The sequence below is a fragment of the Globicephala melas genome, chromosome 12 (genome assembly GCF_963455315.2).
Source record: "Globicephala melas chromosome 12, mGloMel1.2, whole genome shotgun sequence".
Taxonomy (NCBI): Eukaryota; Metazoa; Chordata; class Mammalia; order Artiodactyla; family Delphinidae; genus Globicephala; species Globicephala melas.
The window spans coordinates 31,002,941-31,026,249 of NC_083325.1; the positions used below are offsets into that span (position 1 = coordinate 31,002,941).

The 23,309-nt window shown below is 44.5% G+C and overlaps 1 protein-coding gene across 4 annotated transcripts in view; it reads right to left on the reverse strand.

Annotated features, from left to right (window-relative positions):
• The window catches only part of ANXA4 (annexin A4), a 70,330-nt gene extending 48,564 nt beyond the window's left edge, over window positions 1–21,766 (reverse strand). The window contains exon 1 of one of the 4 annotated variants that reach the window (XM_060309615.2): window positions 21,675–21,766. The gene's annotated coding sequence lies outside the window, so the exon portion shown is untranslated. Of the gene's footprint in view, window positions 1–21,007; window positions 21,169–21,190; window positions 21,409–21,558; window positions 21,648–21,674 lie in introns of those variants that run through there. The other 3 variants (XM_060309614.2, XM_060309617.2, XM_030877461.3) reach the window with 3 other exon arrangements.
• Between the last annotated feature and the right edge of the window lie 1,543 nt (window positions 21,767–23,309).

Below are 23,309 nucleotides of genomic sequence, written 5' to 3' on the forward strand. Positions count from 1 at the left end.
AATGCAGGCATGTGTACACACGTGTACCATTATGCATTAGGGCAGGCGTAATGCTAGAAGCTTTTAGAGTAATAATGGAATCAAAACTTTAAATTGTCACTTCTTCTGCTGAGCTAAATACTTTCTTCTTCTTCATGTCTTTAACAAGCTGGATGCAAAACAAAACAACAACAAAAACATTCCTCTCCCAGACTTATCCATTGGAAACTAGACCACACTTTGGCTGGCAGACAGCTCCCAGTCAACAGTGTTGATTACAAGACTGTTGGCTATTTGAAGAGACCATATTTCTAACCCCACACGCCCCTGCCCTAGTTCAGCCGTCCAGCCTTTCCAGTGGGAGAACAAGGCAACATGGCTCTGTGACAGTGTCTCTTGGAGCTGACACGTGGCCAGAGTTGTGCCATTTCCAGCTGAGAGGGACATAAGGAGTCCATCCAGGCGCATTCTGTGCTTCTCCCCCCCATAACAGGGCCCAGAATCCTGTACTCAGTGCAGGGGTTCCAACCACAATATGAAAGTACCCCAAGTGCAGCCTGCTTCAGACTGACTGATGCATCACACCCTTGGGATAGTTTGAGTCCAGTGTCAAAGGTTTAAAATAATGGACCCATTTGGTTATGTTTATCCTAATGTCAGCAATATTTAGACTCTCCAGTGTACACGAGTAGGGAGAGAAAGAAGGGATGCTAGAAATAGCTCTTCCGGCTTATGCTACGAACCGAAAACAGCACGGGCTTTCATTCAAAGTCTAACATGGGTTTGGCGCAGCTCTGACATGTTTTCTCAAGCCCCAGATGCCAGTTTACTTACGCTATTAGAGGCAGTGCCCCTCCAGAATTAAATCACAACTATTCTTTTGATCTCCCAGAGTTGATTTTTCCCCCATTTCAGATCAAAACATCTAGCAAACCACAGGTGAGAGAGCAACCCAAGGCCATGATGTAAGTACACAAAGAAAGAGGAAGTAGAAATGGAGCGGAAATGCCTGCCCCAGAACGAGCTCATTTCCACCAGTGCTGGATTTTAAGGGTAGAGAAGGCTACAGAGAGCGCCCAGCCCACCCCTTCATGTAGACATGAGATAGCCCTGTCTACAGGTAAGTGGTGGGTTTGCCTCTGGGTCACATGCGTGGTAATCACGTGTTGGATTCATTCACTGACCCAAGGTCTGGCAGGTGCTGGCAGCATGGGTGGGACAGGTTCACACTAGTACAGGAGAATCCGTGCCGTCCTTATGATGGGAAACACCCATGGGAAGGTCCAAATCTGAGGGTGGTGCAGCCAACGCCACGGTCCAACTGGCGTTTATTTCTCACCCACATAGGAGAATATATTCTCCACCCTGAAGTAGGTAGAGATTTTTTAGATAGGACACAAAAAAGTACTAGCCATAAAAGCCAATATCGACAAGATTCATCAAACTAAAAAAGGTTTGCTCAATAAAAGACACTATTAAGAAAATTAACAGAAGAGCCATAGATTGGGGGAAAATATTCACTGCACATACATCTGACAAAGGACTTGAATCAAGAGTATATAAAGAACTAAAAATCATAACACAAGGATGAACAAGGCAATTTTTTAAATGGGCAAAAGGCTTGAACAGACACTTCACAAAAGATATATGAATGATCAGTAAGTATATGAAAACATGCTTGTTATTGGTTATGCAGAAAATACAAATTAAAACCACAATGAGATACCATTTCACATCCCCTAAAATGGTGAAAAAAAAAGGGGGGGCGGCTTCCCTGGTGGCGCGGTGGTTGGGAGTCCGCCTGCCGGTGCAGGGGACACGGGTTCATGCCCCGGTCCGGGAAGATCCCACATGCCGTGGAGCGGCTGGTCCCGTGAGCCATGGCCGCTGAGCCTGCGCGTCCGGAGCCTGTGCTCCGCAACGGGAGAGGCCACAGCAGTGGGAGGCCTGCGTACCGCAAAAAAAAAAAAAACGGAAAACAAAAACCGGACATCATTAAATGTTAGAGAAGATATAGAGCAACTGAAACTTTCCAACACTGTGAACTTGAGAGAACTATTCGTCAGTTTAAAATAAGGTTAAAGATGAATCTACCCTTTGACTCAGGATTCCATCTCTTATTTACCCAAGACAAGTGAAAACCCATATCCACAAAAACACGTGGGCAAGAGTGTTCACATAAGCCCTATTCACAACTGCTCCAAACTGGAGACAGCTCAATATTCAACAAATTGCAGAATATTCATGCAATGGAATACTATTCAGTAAACTACTGATATAGTTATAACATGGATGAATCTAAAATATTATTCTGAGTGAATGATGCCAAATAAAGTGTTTATATGAAATTTATATGAAATTCTAGAAAAAACAAAGCTAATGTATAATGCCAGAAAGCAAAAAATGGTTGCCTAGGGTCAGGGGTTGGCGGCTGGTGGTGAGGCGGAGGGGATATACCTGCCCAGGAGCATGAGGAAAGGAACTTTAGGGGGTGACTGAAATGTTCCTTATCTTGACTGGGGCAGTGGTACCCAGCTGTATGCATTTGTCAAAACTCATTGAACTCACCTCACACCCATCAGGATGGCTACTACTAAAACAAAACAAAATGGGACTTCCCTGGCAGTCCAATGGTTAAGACTCTGAGCTTCCACTGCAGGGGGCACAGGTTCGATCCCTGTCAGGGAACTAAGATTCCACATGGTGCGGCCAAAAAACAGAAACAAAAACAAAAACAAAACAAAACAGAAAATAACAAGTGTCAGTGAAGATGTGGAGAAACCGGATCCCTTGTGTACTGCTGGCAGGAGTGTAAAATAGTACAGCCACTTTGGAAAACAGCATGGTGGTTCCTTGAAAAGTTAAAAATAGAGTAATTACTATGTGATCCAGCAATTCCACTTATGGGTATATGTATTCTAGGTATATACAATCTGGAGATATATATATATATGTATGTATGTATCTTTCAAAAACATTGAAAGCAGGGACTGAAAGAGATATTTGTATATCCATGTTCACAGTAGCACTATTCAAAATAGCCAAAAGATGGAAGCAACCCATGTGTCAGCTGACAGATGAATGGATAAACACAATGTGGTACATACACACAATGGAATACTATTCAGCCTTAAAAAGAAAGGAAATTTGACATGTGCCACAACATGGATGGACCTTGAGGACATTACGCTAAGTGAAATAAGCCAGACACATAAAGATCAATACTGTATGATTCCACTTATATTAGGTACTTAGTCAAACTCATAAAACAGAAGGTAGAATGGTAGTGCCAGGGGGTGAGAGAAAGGGAGGAAAAGGAGTTACAGTTTAGCAGGTACAGAGTTGCAGTTCCGCAAGATGAAAAGAGTGGTGGTGATAGTCGCAAAACAATGTAAATGTGTTGAACGCCACTAAGCTGAACCCCTAAAAATAGTTAGGATGGTAAATTCTACCTTACGTGTATTTTACCGCAATTTTTTTAAAATAATTTTTTTCCGATAAAAATTGAATTTTATTTTATTTTTTTATACAGCAGGTTCTTATTAGTTATCTATTTTATACATATTAGTGTATATAGGTCAATCCCCATCTCCCAATTCATCCCACCGCCGCCCCACCCCGCTTTCCCCGCTCGGTGTCCATACGTTTATTCTCTGCATCTGTGTCTCTATTTCTGTCCTGCAAACCGGTTCATCTGTACCACTTTTCTAGGTTCCACATATATGCATTAATATACGATATTTGTTTTTCTCTTTCTGTCTCACTTCACTCTGTATGACAGTCTCTAGATCCATCCACGTCTCTACAAATGACCCAATTTCGTCTCTTTTTATGGCTGAGTAATATTCCATTGTATATATGTACCACACCTTCTTTATCTTACGTGCATTTTACCACAATTTTTAAAAAATAATTTTTAAAAAAATAAAAAAAAACCTCCTTGAACTAAGCACTTAAGATCTGTGCATTTTTTTGTATGTAAATTACACTTCAATAAGATAATAAACATGTCTACAGCCAAAAGTATATGATTAACATAACACACACCTATACAGCTTTGTAGGCTGACAGTGGCCTCTCAGGGGAAGCCTGCTGCTGTTCTCTTTCATTTAGCAATACCCACTCAAAGGCAAAGTCCAACTCAGTGGAATCCAAAAATCCATACAGCTTTTGCACAGCATCACGGGTAAAACCATGGCTCCTCAGGGATAACAACTATTCAAAGAGAAAAATCTGTTCAGCATAGTTAAGCTTTGCCCCAGGTTACACTGTTTTCCCGATCCATTTTCCGAGTTATTTTAGAATTAGAGGCCCTCAAGGTAATGTGAAAGGTCACTTGATTCCATGTTCCCCTTCAGAAATACCATAAGTAAACTATTCCAGGCAAGTAAGACTCTAAGACAGGAACCCCACTAGCTGTTCACCTAGGATGATCACAAAGCTACTGGTGCTGATCTCCAGTTCTTGTCTCTTCTATCACCAGAGCTTCTGTATGTCCATCTGCACCTGGGTTACCTGGACCCCTCCTTATGAATCACAAACAACAGGCCGCATATTTTGAGACCCAAATTTCAAGGTTGACCAGTACTCTTGATCTCCTGTCTTGTCTCAGCCATCATAAGTCTTAGGGGTAAACAAGGGGAGCGCCTCATCAGAAAAAAGAACCCTGAATCTAACATCTGGCCTTTCTCTTATAACCTTTCCCAGAGAAACTAAAATCCACTCCATCGCTCTTTACAAAATCCTTGTGATGCGGGAAGGGAGGAGACAGACGGGGCCGAATGAGAAACTATAGTACTGGAGGGGAGTGATCGGTAAAGAGGCGGTGAGAAAGTCTGACGCGGCCAGGCGTCCTCCTGTCCTGCTAGGGTTTGTTTGCCTGTAGGTAGGAAAACAGTTATTATGCAGCCCAGGCCTTTCCTTACCAATACCACCGCTTCTGTTCGCCACGAGGGAAGAAAACACTCTTCCTAAACAAACGGGAAAAGCAACTAGGTTTTCCTTCACAGGTTTACACTGCTTCAACCTTGGAGATCTGGAAGCGAGCAGAGAATGAACACTGCTCTCTTAAATGTCACATATTCTTCTGGCACCTCCACGCCCTGCAAATATGCAAGATCTAGCTCTGTGGGCAGTGCCACTCCCCCCTGGATCAGACACTCCCTCAGTGGGCCAGCGCAGGGGTTCTATTTCCAAATCTTTCCAGAGTTCAAGCTGACTCTGAAAGAAGAATACAAAAACAGAACTGTTAAGATTCTCCCACAGTGGATGTCTGATTCACACAGGGAACTTGCTATTTCTGATGCCGCCTCTCCCAGTTTTTTCATTAAAAACCTCACGAAGCGGGGGCGGTGGTGGGATGAATTGGGAGATTGGGATTGACATATATACACTAATATGTATAAAATAGGTAACTAATAAGAACCTGCTGTATTAAAAAAATTAAATTAAATTAAAAAAAAAAAACTCATGAAGGCACAGGGAGGCAATGGAAGAAACTCCATGACAAAACCCAAAGCTCTAGGACTGACATGAGACAATGTCAGAAGCTGAGAGGAACTGAAACTAACTTAAGGCAGATCGAGTGAGTGTGTGTGTGTGTGTGTGTGTGTGTGTGTGTGTGAGAGAGACAGAGAGAGAGAGAGAGAGAGAGGGGGAGATAGTGGGGAGACGGGTTACACACCTCCATCAGCTGTCTGATGTGGGGATCCCTCCAGAAAACCCCAGCCCAGCCCAGCCCAGCCACCTGAGTTGAGAAGCTGTGAGGTGGACCCTTAACTCACCCTACTTACTCATCCCCAAACCAGACAAGAGGCAGAGTAGAGGCAGGGAAAGGTGACCAGTGAAAAAAACCCTGGTGGAAATGCATCATTTATATATCAGAGAACCGGGCATTGGGGGTAGGAAAAGATGCTACCTCGGAGAGGCAGAAAAGAAACAAAGAGAAAACCAGCTAGAGGTGGGAATTCGATCAGGCACTGTACAAACAACCTTCTCTCCTGCTTAAAGCTGATGCCGGGCTTCCCTGGTGGCGCAGTGGTTAAGAATCCACCTGCCAATGCAGGGGACACAGGTTCGAGCCCTGGTCCGGGAAGATCCTACATGCCACAGAGCAACTAAGCCCATGCGCCACAACTACTGAGCCTGAGCTCTAGACCCTGCGAGCCCCAACTAATGAAGCCTGTGTGCCACAACTATTGAAGCCCGCGCGCCTAGAGCCTGTGCTCTGCAACAAGAGAAGCCACTGCAATGAGAAGCCTGAGCACTGCAACAAAGAGTAGCCCCCGCTCTCAGCAACTAGAGAAAACCTGGGTGCAAGCAAAGACACAATGCAGCCAAAAAATAAATAAATAAATAAATAAAAAGCTGATGCCAACACAAAAAGGTGCACAGGATGGGACCAAAGTGTCCCATCCACCCTATCCTTGACAGACAGTCTATACCTGTGCCGTGCAATGCCATAGCCACAAGCCACAAGTGGTTATGAGTAACTGAAATGCAGCTAGTGTGACAGAGAAAATAACTTTAAATTTTGTTTAATTTTAATTAAGTTTAAAGTTTTAAATTGAGGCAGTATAAGATATTTTTCCATAACACACAGCTGCAATGTTTTGGTGGGGTCACATTTCACTTTAACCATTGCACTGTGCAGTGCGCATGTCAGGCACGTTGCATCTGTTCTAGTTTTACATCTAATCACACCGCCAATCCACTTGGTGTCAATGGATTGATTCACTTTGACTGATACTATCTATGGATTGATGCAACATTTTTAATGTGTTTATTTGAATATGTCTTGCAGACAGCATGAATTACAGTGATATCTATGTAAACTGTAATTTGTAATCACATTTAAATACTTATTTTAATTATAACATTTTCTAGTGTGAAAAAATATCTATGGACACATTTAAAAATTTTAAATGAAGGCAGCTTACTGATGTGGAATTGAGTGGAAAGGCAGAAGCATTATGACTGGCACAGTAAGGAAAAAGAGATTCAATTGGCATAAGAGTTAGTGAATTAACTGGGACAGGTGCAGTTTTAAAAGTGATATGCTGGGACTTCCCTAATGGTCCAGTGGGGAAGACTCTGCACTCCCAATGCAGGGGGCCTGGGTTCCATCCCTGGTCAGGGAATTAGATCCCACATGCTGTAACTGAAAAGATCCCGCATGCCACAACTAAAACCCAGTGCGGCCAAAATAAGTAAGTAAATAAATAAATAAATATTTTTTAAAATAAAAAATAAATAAAATAAATAAAAGTGATGTGCTTTTCATTTTAAAGTCAAATCAATTCTAAAAAAGATGAACCAGGTTTTTCAATGTGGATGCAAATATTAAAGGAAAATTATTTTTTGGTACTTAAGTTTTTTGGAAAACTTTTATGTATGGTTGAAGTAATGTGAGTATGTGAATCTACATGAAAACTAAATTTTATTAAATCTAAATGCAGATCAAGTATTTCTGATGAAACTTCAGCAATAGAATTCAGATGTTCTGTCAGTGTAAAATACACACTGGTTTGTTAAGACTTAGTACGAAAAGAATACTGTAAAATACCTCATTAATCATTTCTTACACTGATTATACATTGAAATAATAATACTTTGAATCTATTGGGTAAGATAATGGATATTATTAATTTCACCTGTATCTTTTTATTTTTTAAAATGTGACTCTAGATAATTCAAACTTACATTTGTGGCTCACTTTATATTTCTATTACATACCTTGTGTAATAATTGTGAGAGGTATTTTTGAGCACTTATAATGTGTCAGACACTGTTCTAAACACTTTACGTGAAGTGTTTACGTGAATGATTATCTCAGATTATCTCTTTTAGATCTCTTTTAGATCCAAGAAAAGTATTTATCTTCTTGGTGCTTTAATTTCCCCATTTGTTAAAAAAAGAAAGAAAAACACATAATGGGTCTATGACAAAAGAACAAAAGCCTCAGAATATTTAAAGGCAAAGCTTATCCCTGAAAATAATTCACTTAATTATTCATAAGAAACATTCAGGGAACCACTGGCAGAAGAACACATTCTAAATAGGAGGAGAAAATGATTAGCATAGTAACATCAAGAAATCCTTTGAGACTAAAGAGCTTGGCTTAAATATTCTGTATTCAGCACATCAAGGCTGAGATTAATTTTCTATGATCACCCTTTTCTTCCCTCCCGAGCGGCAAGAGATTGTTTTTTTTTTGGTTTAATTTTATAAGAAATTTACTTTTGAAAAACAGTGACTTTTTTTTTTTTTTTTTTTTTGGCTGCGTTTGGTCTTCGTTGCTGCGCGCCAGCTTTCTCTAGTTGTGGCGAGCGGGGGCTACTCGTCGTTGCGGTGCGTGGGCTTCTCATTGCCGTGGCTTCTCTTGTTGCAGAGCAAGGGCTCTAGGTGCGCACGGGCTTCAGTAGTTGAGGCTCGCGGGCTCAGTAGTTGTGGCGCATGGGCTTAGTTGCTCTGTGGCATGTAGGATCTTCCTGGACCAGGGCTCGAACCCGTGTCCCCTGCATTGGCAGGCAGATTCTTAACCACTGCTCCACCTGGGAAGTCCCGTGGCAAGAGATTTTATTTTTAAAACACTCATGTGTATTTAAGCGGGCTTACCAAATCACATCTAAATAATATTCTTTTCCCTGCTGTTTGGATTCAACTATTTTTTCCCCCATAAAAATAAATCCTCCAGGGCTTCCCTGGTGGCGCAGTGGTTGGGAGTCCGCCTGCCGATGCAGGGGACGTGGGTTCGTGCCCCGGTCCGGGAGGATCCCACATGCCGCGGAGCGGCTGGGCCCGTGAGCCATGGCTGCTGAGCCTGCGCATCCGGAGCCTGTGCTCCGCAGCGGGACAGGCCACAGCGGTGAGAGGCCCGCATACCGCAAAAAAAAAAAAAAAAAAAATCAATCAATCAATCAATCAATCAATCCTCCAGTAGGAGTCCTTCTAAAAGACATGGAGACTATCTGCAGAGATCATAAAAAATCTAATATTAACACCTTAAGAGGGACTTCCCTGGTGGTCCAGTGGTAAAGAATCCACCTTACAATGCAGGGGACACAGGTTTGATCCCTGGTCGGGGAACTAAGATCCCACATGCCGCGGGGCAACTAAGCCCATGCGCCACAACTACTGAGCTCACAGCGCCTCAACTAAAGAGCCCGCGAGCTGCAAACTACAGAGCCCACGCACTCTGTAGCCTACGCACCACAATTTGAGAAGCGAAAACCTCCACACCACAACTAGAGAGAAGTCCAGGAGCTGCAATGAAAGATCCCGCATGCATTAACAACAACCCCAGCACATGCTGCAACTAAGACCCAACGAAGCCAAAAATAATAATAATAATAATAATAAATAAATTAAAAAAACACCTTAAGAGATCACAGAAAAGATAAAACAGAAAATACTGGGTAGCTTTTAAAAAATAACCTTTATTTATTATAAAATGTACATGGCAGACAATTTATTATTTGGTTTTATTTCTGTTTTAGCAACCTCAGGATTTTGTAATTGTAACAATGACGTATGGATCCAGGATGGTTAGCATTAATTTTATTTGTCACCTCTCTTTCCCTCCAGTTGTTATTATTTAAGTTGCCTGCATGGTCTGATAAACTTGTTTCCCAAACCCAGTGAGAATGTGGGCAGAGGCAGAATTTTCCAGTGCAGTGCTAATAATTATGGATCTTTCCTACAAATGGAAAAGATCAACTTTCATAGAATTTTAGAGACTATAAGGTCTTAAGTAATCACATCTATTTCCCCCTTTGATTTTATTTTGTAAATTATTAAGTCAACTTTAAGCACTGAAAAGGTCATTTAAAAAAATGTAAACTTACCATCAACTTTCACTTACTGTTTGTTCCAATCTTTTAGCACAGTTGTAATCACAGTATGTATATCATTTTATGTTCTACTCTCTCCTCTTAATTTTCCTAATTCTACACAATCATCATATTTATTATTTTACTAAATTTATATTCTTCCACTGTATTGATATAATTTATTCAATGTCCCTCTCCTATTGGTTGTTCAGGTTTTTTTATGCTGTGACTACAATCTTTAGAGTTAGCATTGTAGATTTTATTCTTCTTTTGACCTATTCCTTGTGATATCTGATAATTACATTTCCAGTTGTCCTCCAAAGTTAAAAGGCTATCCAAATCCCAGCCAGCCATAAGCTTGTTTGCTTGCTTTATTTATAATTTAATGTTTAGGAGGTGTAGTACTGAACCTTACCGTTGGTTTAACTTGCTTTTTTGAACGCATAGCAGGAACACTCTCTTCTCTTTTTCCACTTGTATCCTTCTTTGTGAATTATTTATTTGCATTTTTTGCCCATTTTTGGGATCTTGGTGCTTCACTAACACATTTCTAGAAATTACGAATATATTATAAAATTTAATATTTTATATCAAGAATTTATTATGTATCTTTCCAATTTCATATTCTCCTTTTAGTACAGTCAAAATTCGCAAGAAAAATTGTAAATCATACCTTTGTACTTCGTACTCTTCCCGTCTTTTCCTTCGTACTCTTCCCTCTTATTATTACTTCAATGGTTAGAAAAGTCTCTTTTTTGGTGAAATGTTGATAATTGTTGAGCTGGGTGAGGAACAGGTATATGGGGCCTCATTTTAGTGTTCTCCCACTTTGGGTATATGTGGGGAAAAGTCCATAATGAAAACTTTTAAAAGAAGTATCTCTTCCCCATTGCTAGAATAAGTGCTTTATTTTATTTCTACTAGTTTTTCTCCCACCCCTTCCAGTTGAGAAAACTCTTGCCCAGGAGGTTAAAGTCACTCACTTACTATATGACTCATCCAGTTTCCTACCCACTAAACTTAGCCATCACGTCTTCTTTTTCAGGCATGGGGAAAACACCCAATGACATGGCTATTTGGAAACAGCTAGAATTCAATTCAAGAAAGTCTGGCTGGAAGATCCCAAGTAGCTGGTGCTTTATCCCTACAAGCTTACTCCAACCCTGCTCCACCAGTGAGACATGAGGAGACCAGGGGTGTGCTAATAATCTAACAGGAGCTCTCCAGGGAAAGAAAACCCTGGTTTGTCTCCATTTCTTTGGTGTAAATATTTCCAACATGACCAATTTCAACTTACTTATGTGGTGTCACTGAACTTGGAGCTGGGAATAAGTAGGCAGTAGTACACCATTATATAGTATTTCCACCACACAGATATAAGAAACTATATATAATAGTAAAATGTAGTAAAATAATTGGAAAGTGATGGGTTGTTTTCAATAAAACTTATTTAAAAATAAATACATAAAACTTATTTATAAATATGTCTATTTTAAGGTAATGTATTTACACCTAAGTTCATTTAACTGAATTTTTTTAAATTGATTTATTTTATTTACTTATTTTTGTCTGTGTTGCGTCTTCGTTGCTGCACGCGGGCTTTCTCTAGTTGTGGCGAGCGGCGGCTACTCTTCCTTGCGGTGCGTGGGCTTCTCATTGCGGTGGCTTCTCTTCTTGCAGAGCAAGGGCTCTAGGAGCGCAGGCTTCAGTAGCTGTGGCACGCGGGCTCAGTAGTTGTGGATTGCGGGCTCTGGAGCACAGGCTCAGTAGTTGTGGCCCACGGGCTTAGTTGCTCCATGGCATGTGGGATCTTCCCGGACCAGGACTTGAACCTGTGTCCCCTGCATTGGCAGGCGGATTCTTAACCACTGCGCCACCAGGGAAGCCCTAACTGAATTTTAAATAGTGGCTATATTTAGCAATCAGCTTGCAAAACCCCTGCACATTTAACAACCATCTCTGATGGACTGATACAAGAACGCTCCAGGACACCACTGGGAGAACAGAGATGAAGGATGATTTTCTTTTTAATTGTGGTAAAATATGCATAACAAAACTTACCATTTTAGCAATTTTTAAATGTACAATTCAGTGGCATTAATTACATTCCCAATATCATGCAACCATCACCACATCCCAAACAGAAACCCTGTACCCATTAAATAATAACTCGATATTCCCCCCTCACCCCAGCCTCGGCTAACCATCATTCTACTTCCTGTCTCTATGAATTTGAATTTGGCTTTTCTAGGCATCCCCTATATGTGGAATCATATTTGCTCTTTTGTGTCTGGATTATTTCACCTGGCATAATGTTCTCAAGGTTCTCCTATCAATATGTTTGAGCACATATCAGAAATTCATTCGTTCTTAAGGTAAAAGCAGGAGTTTAAGACCAATATTTAAGGCCACCTTTAGTGCCCAGACAACCATGCTTGGCCTGGAGGGAGGGCGTGTGGATGCCACTTCATCTTCTCACTTCTGAGGAATAAGCCTTCCCCAGATTCACTGAAGTACAGAAAACCCTGGGAATCCAGTCCACCCAAAGCATGGCTCTGGTGGGGAGGTCACAGGCAGCTTTAATAGGGAGCACAAAAGAACCTGAAAAAGGCAGAAGGTGCCATGTGCATGATTAAAATCCCACTATGTTTATCTTTTCAATAAATCCAGACCAGTATTTCAACCTAAAAGAAGTTCATACAACCTAGTGGCTGTGAAAGTGTGGTTCCCAGACCAAGAACGTCACCATCAACTGAGAATTCGTTAAAAGTGTAAATTCTCAGGCCCAACCTCAGACCTACAGAATCCAAAACTCTGGGGCGGGGGTCCAGCAATTTAGTTTTTAAGAAGCCCACCAGGTGATTCTGATGCATCCTCAAATTTGAGAACCACTGCTTTAGAGTAATGATTCTAGATTCCAACTACTGATGCCTAAAATGGTCCCCAAACCATCCCATGGGCATTTTATAACTGTAGATTCCCACTCATGATCTTACATCAAGAATAAGGTCATGGGGGGAAAAACAGGCAAAATTTTATTAATGGAAGGGGGGGTATCATAACATTAACACCGTTTAATATATACAAGCATAGCTATGCCTAAATATGACTCAGGAAATATGTTTGCCAAAGATTATTTAAACAGTAGAGTTCTCAAAACCACCCACTGCAAACATGCTTTACTTCTGGCAGGCCTGAGCTGTTAATTTATAAGATCTGTGAAACTCCAAATTCAAGTCTCTTCCTACATGTGAGTGGTGGCCTAGGCTATAAAGGAGGACATGCAGCGCTGGAGGTAGGAGGCTGGGAATCCAGAACAAGGGCGGAGCTCCAGTCCCTGCTTCAAGGTTCACCCCCACTGTGAGAGCCAGCTTATTCTGGCATAAATCTGAGATAGTTGTGTCTATTGTGCAGGACTTCTGCCAGGATTAGCAATAATGTCAATCCCCATCATACCCTCCTTCCTCATTAAGAGAACCTTCATGAGTTGACAGACTGGGTTTGGTAAACCAGGAAGGTGGGACTCCCCAGGAAGAAATAATGACTGGTCCAAGGCAAGCCCATTCCAACCGCCACAATGGTCTATGAGTGGCCATGTGACACACTCTGGCCAATGAGAAATAAAGGCAAGCCTGCCAAGGGGCTTGGAGACAGAGTGTCCCCCAGGCTAAAACAGATAGAGTCAGCCTACCAACTTCCTCCTTCCTTGGGGCCTTGGATGATGTCAGGACTTGGCGTCTGGAGCTATGGCTTGAAAAAGATTCTAATTAGTACAGAGGGTAAGGCACCTAGCACGGTACCTGGGAAAAGTCCTCAAACTTTAGTGTGCCCAAAAATCACTCAGGGAGTGTTCAGAAAAATGGATTTGGGGGATGCTAGACTCTAGAACTTGAGTCAGTAAATCTTGGGTGGGGCTCAAAGACCTTAGGTAATCAAGTTCCAATAAGCACCCCTGCTTATTCTCCTCACACCCAGTTCCAGGCCCTGATTCTCATTTAGGTAGTCCCTGCATGAGACCCCCCATTCCAAAACTGCCACTTGCTATGTGGGCAGCCACTCATCGTCTTTACTTAAATAGTTATTTTGCCCCAATCAGGTACTAGGCATTGTGAGAGAAACAGAGACGGAGAAGATCTTGCTAACCAATCCAATGACAAAGCAGCGCTCGGCAACTATCATAAAACCTTCAGGGTAGCGAGAGACTACAGACTAAGTCGTCCCACCACCACCCAAGAGAGTCAAAAAGCTCTCGTTTGATAAAAGCTTAGAAAGACAGACAGGATTTAAACAGCAAAGAGGTCTGTAGGCAAAGACAGTAAAAATGAAGCCTCAGCTCTGATTATGAATGGTAAGACTTATTTGGAAAAGAGTATAGTTGACCCTTGAACAATACAGGTTTGAGCTTCCCCAGAGCCACTTACGCCTGAGCTTTTTTCACTAAATTCTACTGCGCCAGTTTGCCATCCACAGATGGTTGAATCCGCGGGTGTAGAACCAAGGATACCGAGGAACCAAGGATAAGCGGATGGACTGTAAAGTGATACGTGGATTTTCAACTGTGCAGGAAGTGAACAACCCCCGAGTTGTTCAAGGGTCAAATGCATTAAGTGTGGACTTGGGCTGGTTTAAGGACATGAAGAGAGTAGAGATAAAGGCTAGAACAGTCATTTTCAAAAATGGGTCATTCTGTGGGGCTTGGAGGTTGGACTGAATTTTCCAGGCCATGAAAAATAGCACATTCATTCAGCAGCCCTTTGGTGAGCACCTACCGTGCACTGGGCCAGAGGACGGGGGGCACACGGCCCTGCCCTCAGAGGAGCTCAAAGCTGAGGGGAGGGCACAGGCCTGTAATCAGGCACAAAAGTGTGAACATTCTTGTGGTAGGGGAATCACAGGGAGACAGGAGCACCCAGGGGAGACCCCTCACCCAGATTAAGCCAATCAGGGGTGAAGACTATATGTAAGCCAAACCTTAAAGAGTTGGCCTAGTGTAGGGCAGGGAAGCAGGGAGCCTTGTTTTTCCAAGGCTGAATCTCTTCCTTCCTGGTACCCAGAGCTTCCTTTTTATTTAAAAACATTTATCACATAACTGTGCTAAGCATTGGAGCAGATGCAAAAGAAAGCAGGGATTTATAACCTAGGCCAGCAGTTTGTACTATGGGATGCCTGGACTCTCTAAGACCTATCCCCCAATAATTGATCCTGTCTCCTATGGGCCTACAGAATGGCCTTAATTTCTGAGGGCCCTCCCGCTCTGGCCGCTGGGACTAGTCCTGCTCTGGCTGACATGCCACTCCTCCACTGTGCCTGGTCTTGCTTTCTCATCCCCATGCCTGTGCATAAGCCCTTCTTCTCCTAGCCCACCTCCAGGATGGTTCCTCCTCCAGGAAGCCTCCTCTGACCACCCAGGATGGCGTTAGGTATACCCCCTCAGCTCTACGGCAGTCTGTGCATAGTGTATCAAATCATTTATCATGCAATGATAAATGCAGTGAGGTAATGGAGTGAACCTCTGCAGACTGCCCTGTGCCCCAGCCTCAGGGCCCACTTGTTGGGACAGGACATTCTGGGAGGCAGCAGCATCTTCTGTATTTCTCAAACTGGATGACTGCTGACCAGAGGCCAAGTGACCAGCTCAAAATGGACTTATTTGCTTAAAGCTAATCCAAGTCACCTTTACCCAGCATTGCCTGGTTAAGTGGTTCTGGAGGTTGTGAAGCCCCTGTAGTTATAGACATCTTTGTATCTAACTGCCTGGCTGAGAGCAGGTTTAATAAATGTATTTGGCTTCTGTAAAAAAAAAAAAAAATTGCATGCAATCGTATGATTTTTTAATTGTTGATTTGCTTGTTTGTCTCCCTAAGGATGGGGTCTGGGTATTTTATCCTTGAATAGCTAGCATATGTCACACTGTATAATAAATGAATGAACTTTTTTCCATTTGGCGGGGGCCACTGACATCCTGCCTACCACCTGAAGACCCTTCTCTGAGGTGCTGAGCTGCCTCTCTTGCCCCTAGATGCTGCCCCAAGTCTTGCTCCCATAGGGAGGCACCACCAGCATCATGACACAGCACATCATCCTCGTTTGATGTCTGCTCCACTCCCCACCTAACAGCTGGGACTCCCTGCCCACTTAGAATGACCCAGATGACATCAAATCCATCTTGGACCAGTGGTTTGGACATAGCCTCTACCTCTTTACCTCTGAAAAAGTCCAACCCCGTAGTCAGCTTAATCTACCAGCCCTGCCTTCTCAGGCTGATTCCCCACTTTTAACCCATTATATAGTATAACAGAGTAGTAAGCACAGGAGATAGAATCAGACTGCCAAGTTCAAGTCTTGGCTCTACCACTTGATAGTATGTGATGTCGAGCAAATTCCTCAATCCCTTTGTGCCTCAGTTTCTGCATCAGTATAATGGAGACGACATTAGCAGGACCCACCTAACATAGGTGAAAAATTTTTTAAAAATAACATGCTAGGTGTTTGGCACAGGGTCAGGCTCATAGGGGACACTAGGTTTCAGCCTACAGAGAGGCAGAGACCTCACAGACTGAGCCGCAGAAGGAGGCCCAGGCTCTGAAGCCAAAGCCAGGTCTCTGAGTGCCCATGACCTGATATCACTGTGAGGACTTTCTCTGACAAAGCGCCCTGCCCCAGCAGGTCTATCTAGTCTACAAGCTGTGCGTTATCCCATCTACCTCCTCTCTCTGCTTCTGCAGCTAAAAACACATGGAACCATCGGACCATTTAAATGCAGAACTTTCCCCACCATGCAAGTCAAGGCACCTTACAATATTTTTGCAACCAGTTAAAGTATAGCCAGATGAAATGTATGGAAACCAAAGCACACTCCATGCTAGCTCTTTGTACACAAATAAGAAAGTATATGACCATATATTAATTTTAAGGTTGGAAAACTTGATAATTGTACATTCTTCATTTCTGTTTCATTCTCCCTCTTCACAAGCAGTGTTAAATGGACAGGTGCTATCTGTAACTCTCTGTTTTAAAAAGCTGACAATACATGAACATGATAAAAAAAAACAACTCAAATAGTACCAAAAAGTATATGTTGATAAGTCTGTAAGAACTTCACCTCCCTCCAACTACAGTGGCAGTCATAGTTTTCCTGTGTAACCTTTCAGAAGTATTTATGCATTAACAAGTACCTAAGAATATAAATAGCCTCCACGATTCTTATATACAGAAATGTTAGCATATCTTGTAAAACTGTATTTTGCTTTAAATATATGTATATATATCTTCAATATCATTCTATATCTGTTCCTATCAACCTGCACCACTTTTTTTTTTTTTTTTTTTTTTGCGGTACGCGGGCCTCTCACTGTTGTGGCCTCTCCCGTTGCGGAGCACAGGCTCCAGACGCGCAGGCTCAGCGGCCATGGCTCACGGGCCCAGCCGCTCCGCGGCAAGTGGGATCTTCCCGGACCGGGGCACGAACCCGTGTTTCCTGCATCGGCAGGCGGACTCTCAACCACTGCACCACCAGGGAAGCCCCTGCACCACTTTTTAACAGCTGCATTGTATTGTATTGCATGGATGGTCCATAACTTAACCAGTCCCTTACTGAGATTTAATCGTCTCCAAACTTTTGGTGCTACAGACAATGCTGCAATGTATATATCCTTGTACACATGTCTCCACACACATGTCCAACTATATCTTTAAGATAAATTCCTAGTATTCAAATTGATGGAACAAAAGTAAATGGATTTTAAAATTCTGAGAAACATTGCCAAATTTTAGGGCAATTCTTAACACAATGTCTAGGCATCCATGGTTGGGATTAGAAGGGTGTCCGTAAACCCCTTGAGACTGTATGGGAAAATGTCAAATGCATGTTTATTCTTCTCAAGAGGAGATTCGTGGCTTTAATCAGATTCTCAGGGACTTCCCTGGCGGTCCAGTGGTTAAGACTCTGCGTTTCCACTGCAGGGGGCACGGGTTCAGTTCCTGGTTGGGGAACTAAGATCCCACATGCTGTGTGGCACGGCCAAAAAATAAAAATAAATAAATAAAACAAGAAAAGATTTTCAAAGGGGTCTGTGACTCTAACAAGGATGAGAACCAGTGAGTCACTGGGTCCTTGTACAGCATCAAAAAGCAGCAATAATAGAAGCTGAAGCTAAGCAGGGTCCAGAAAATGCCTTCCTGAGGCCCTTGGAGAGGAGTGAGAAGGCAGGTGCTGGGGACTGTTGATACCACCGGGCTTGTGTCCACAAAGGACCTCCTCCAGAGGAGATGGCTCCACTACACAGGAATCAGGAGAACTTGTTCCCATTCACCACAGGGCCCCTCTACACTAGCTCCTGGTAATAATTTAATGTTACCTGTTGGGTGGTGGGGGGAGGTGAGTGCCTTAACCCAGCGGATTGAATCCACAGTGACTGGGCAGGGACGTCTTTCTGATGACTTGACAAAAGTCCACCCATGGGGCCTCCTGATCTGTTTCAAGTCAGGCTGTCCATGCTGTGTTATATCCGGGCCTTAAAGGGTTAATGATGTTGCGGGGGAAAAGGTGAAGGTCTTTTCCAGAGTAACTTACAGTCTGGCCTTTGGCTGCAATTTATCCTTGCTGCCGATTGCGGATAAAATGTTCCACATGAGTTTTATGTCTAGCAGTCCGGACCAAGGAGCAGAATGGCAACTTACTGACCTCAAGCATCTTGAACCTTTAAAATAAATTCTTCAGAGGTGGTGGTGCAGGTTCCCACAGCAAAGCTCTCTGTCCAGTTCAAACATAACTGAACACTAACAAGTTATTCCCAATAAAACCAATGACAGGCAGATTCCTGGGTCCCACCCTGTCATACTGATCAGAACTTTGGGGGCAAGAATCTGTGTGCTGTGCAAGCTTCCGGAGGGATGTACCTGAAGTTTGGAAACTATGGCTTTAGAAGCCATCTTAGTTTAACCTTGTCCCCTTCCCAGCTCCATCAGAAAGGAGCTGTTCGGCCTCTGCCCAGATATCTCTGGGGAGAGACTCCCGCCAGCTCCAAAGTCACCCAGCCTACGGGTTTCAAAAGCCACTTCCTTAAGTCCAACCAGAACCTGCCATCCAAAAATTCCTGCCCAGCTCTGCCCAGTGCCACAAAGAGTGAGTCTATTCCCTCATCCACAAGCCAAGCCCTTCCCGAATTTAGGGCCATTCACCTGTATCCCCACACTACTGCCAGGTCCAGTTCTTCCCACCATGGTTTACACATCAGCTTGACCAGAAGAAAGTTGAAAAGGCAAAGAAAAACATTGGTCAAGATTTAGTTAATAAGCCAGGAAGCCACAAATCCAAATGCCATATCACTCTGAACCAAGCACTGACAGAGCCACAGTAGGACAGAGAGGATAACAGAACAGGCTTTAGTATCCAGCAGCTGGATTTAAATGTTCGCAAAAGGTCTGACCTTGACTAAGGACCACCACTTGGAGCCTCAGGATCCTCTTCTGTAAAACAAGCTTAATAACCCCGCCTCAGGTTGAAATAAAGATTAAACAAGTAACCTAGTACAGCTGTTACTCAAAGTCCCTCCATGAAGGATACTGCAGCATCGATCAAACTGCCTCCATAAGTAGCCCTAACTGCAGTAAAAGCAAACTCCCAAAGGTTAGGTTTGGGCCAAATTGCAGCCCAAAGCCCAGGCAAAACGTTTAGAAGTGTTTGTTTTATACGAAGAAGGTATCTAAATTCTGAATCCTACTACAAAGTATATCTGTAATTGTTTTTGTATGAAAAGTGTTTTCATCCTCAAATACCTGGATAAAATTGACACCCAAGGAAAATTCCCCCTCTGGTTTATTCTGAAGCTACAAGTACTCCCTGGCACAAGGTCTGTTATCCCGGCGCCCGCCCCTCCCCTCCGTCTCCCTTGGAGAAGAGCAGGCTTAGTCTACAAGCAGATGTGCAAGGCTGAGAAACAAATGAGCGGCTAGACATAAGCAAAGAAATGGGCCACAAGATACAGTCTGAGGATGACCAAGTGGCTTCTCACCCTACAGATACTGAGGGCTGGTGTGCTCGGACTTAACTGCAATGTTACCCTCTAAATAGCTTTCAGAGAAAAATTATCCCTAACCAAATGCAAGAACATCTAGGAGGGAAATTCACAGACACCTTTGATCCAGTAATTGTGTGTACGTCTGTGCCCGCACGTGTACCCCCAAAGCAACAGAAATCTGATCTAAGCTCATGTAGGGGATCCGGCCTTGGCCAGAAAGGGCTCTGGGAAGTCAGCCAGTCCTGGGCGGCTATGGTTACCCATTTCCTCATCCCTGTCCCCTTCCTCTGCTGCTTGCTCTTCCACCTCTGTCATCCGAGAATTCCCTGGCAACTAAAGAGCGAGGGCTTCCCTATCAAGAGAGTTACTTGCAATGTAAGGAGGAGGTGGAGGGTTCTAGAACTGATGGACAATGGGATGGATCATTTGGGGGGGGGACCCTATTCATTCTTCCCACTGTCAGCTGGAGACAGCAGATGCCCACTTTTCATGAAAGCTGTGGGTTAGTCAGGACCCACATGCTCCCAACAGCTTACAGAAGACTTGCATCAATTTGGGAAGCACTTAAAGTTGGGCAGATTGTTGAAAAGCAATAACCTCTTTGGTCCCAAAGTCTCCGGCTGGTTAAAACCATGACTAAAGAGTGAGGCTGTGCCATCGGCAGACGCTGGTCATGGATCTCATAATAATATCAGATTCCCATGTTCCAGGCATTGTGCTGAGCACGTCAGGTGCACACGGAGAGAAAGGGTAAGAGACTAGGAGAAAGGAGTACGTTTCTTAAACGGAGTAAAGAAAGAATTAAAAAAGCAAAACTTGGGTGTTGGACTGAGTCAGCTCCAGGGAATATTACTCAATCCTTTGTAATGCCTAAATCCAGCACCGTGCTTGGCACATGAACTCAATAAATAGCTGCGGTGGTCTCTAACTGGTGTACATCCTGAGCTGCATAAACTGCTCTGGAGGTTCTCCTGGAAGGTGCCGGTGGATAAGGGCGGTGTTTGCCTCTCCCTTGCCCACCCGGAGCGAGTCCGGCTCGCTCCACCCTGTGCCTGCCCGGGCGGGCCCGCAGGCCGGCCGCGGGCACTCCCTCCTGGGAGCGGCGCGGCGCCGGACCCGCCACCCCCGCGAGGCTTTCCCGGGCTGTTGCACCCCTTCCGGAGCCCGGGACCCCCTTACCCCTGGGGCCGAGACGGGACGGCGTTCCTTCTGTGCGGTCACCGAGATCACACCCTGACGGGGCCGGGCAGCGGGTCTTATCCCAAGCGGACCCGCCCCGCTTCGGGGTGGAGACTGAGCCCGAGTTCCTGGTTGTCCCTCTCTGCCCACGAGACCGGAAAAGCCTACGCGGGCGAAGCGCACCTGGACGCCGGGGCCGGGACCGCCGCGCCTGGCGCCCGGGGAGGGGCTGCACCGGCCTAGAGCCCGCGCGTCGCGCTCTCGGCTTTGTCCCCAGCCTGGATCCCAGCCTGCCCGGCCCCGCCCGGGCGCGCTCGTGCTCCCTCGAGTCGAAGCAGTCGGACTCTCAGGTCTCCGGTGCTCGGGCGCCCCCACACCCTCGGAGGGCCGCGCCTCGGGACCTCGCCCGCACACGCCCTGCGCCCGCCGCGGCCGGAATTCCGGCAGAGAGTCAAAGCTTCCTCCCCGCGACACTGCACTTTCTCACGCCGGAAAAGTGGAAAGTGAAATCAGAACGGCACATTTCGTTTCCCTCTCAGCACTATACATACCCCAAAGTTCCTCGTAGTTCCACTTCTCCCTTGAGAAAAGCCGAGTTCCCTTTCCTTGGGGAAACCTTTGGAAATGGGAGTTCGGAGCAGTTCCAGATCTTTCTCGCTACCATTACCTGGGTTCGCTGCTGGTCAAGTAGCTCCCGGGTTCGGCATTGAAACAGCGCTCTCCCCTTATTATACAGTCTTTGTTCGTATCTGCCTCCCCGGTTGGACTCAAACAAGGCACTGACTGGGTCTAAGTGGTCTTTGCACTCACACCCAGTACCGACCGTCCTGGCACATGGCAGGTACTCGGTGAATGCTCGCATAATGAACCTATTGGGTATATCGGCAAATTCGGATTTCATTTAACAGAGGGTAGGTAGCTTTGGGGAGTGTGTGTGTGTGTGTGTGTGTGTGTGTGTGTGTGTGTTTAAGAATCGATTTTATTTATTTTTTATTTTTGGTTGCGTTGGGTCTTCGTTGCAGCGCACTGGCTTTCTCTAGTTGCAGCAAGCGGGGGGCTACTCTGCATTGCGGTGCGCAGGCTTCGCAGTGCGGTGGCTTCTCTTGTTGCGGAGCACCGGCTCTAGGAGCGTGGGCTTCAGGAGTTGTGGCTAGCGGACTCCAGAGTGCAGGCTCAGTAGTTGTGGCACAGGGGCTTAGTTGCTCTGCAGCCTGTGGGATCTTCCCGGACCAGGGATCGATCCCCTGCATTGGCAGGTGGATTCTTAACCACTGCCTCACCAGGGAAGTCCCTGGGGAGTGTGTTTTATATCGAACAGATCAAAATGCAAGTGACTGTTAGCAACCTTAAAGCTGGAGAGGTGAGCCTCCCTGGTGGCTCAGTGGTTAAGAATCCGCCTGCCAATGCATGGGACACAGGTTTGAGCCCTGGCCCGGGAAGATCCCACATGCCTCGGAGCGACTAAGCCGGTGCGCCACAACTACTGAGCCTGTGCTCTAGAGCCGTGAGCCACAACTACTGAAGCCCACAGGCCTAGAGCCTGTGCTCCGCAACAAGAGAAGCCACTGCAGTGAGAAGCATGCGCATGGCAATGAAGAGTAGCCCCTGCTCACAGCAACGAAGACCCAACACAGCCAGAAATAAATGAATAAATAAATTTATATTAAAAACAAAAAGCTGGAGAGGTAACATTAAATTATTTCCTTAAGATGCAACTAAAGGAGGTGGTTTAATATGGTTGAGAGCATGGGTTTGGGGATCAGACTGGTCTGGATTCTACACCTGGTCAGCCCCTTTTCTCTGCTTGATACCTTTAAGTTTCTGAGCTTCAGTTTATGAACTAACGTGGAGTCAACTAAAGAAGACAAACAGTGGGAAAAAATGAAATAAGGCTAATTCATTTCCTCAGAGGGATTAGATCCACTACTTAATCCTTAAATAATTAATAAAATAAAAAAGAAAAGGTTAGAAATGGAGCAGATGCACCCTGCCAAGATCACCTTTACTAGGCGGGTGTACCCAGCTCACAGCGCCCCCTTTTCTCCCCATAACTGCCCTCACTCCAGGTTGGGAAGCCACAGTCAATGCTAACCTTACAGGGTACAAAAGGCCAAGAATTAATCTATGATATCCTTCCTATTCCAGAGCTCCCATGGGCTTAGGCTGAGGCTAAATTTCAGCAGAAAACCCTTCTGTGCTTTGCTTCTTCCTCTGCGATTTCCTGCTTGACTCACAGGTTCTCCTGAGAATACCACCTCACTAAGACACTTACACAAGAATCCCTGTCTCAGGCTTTGCTTCT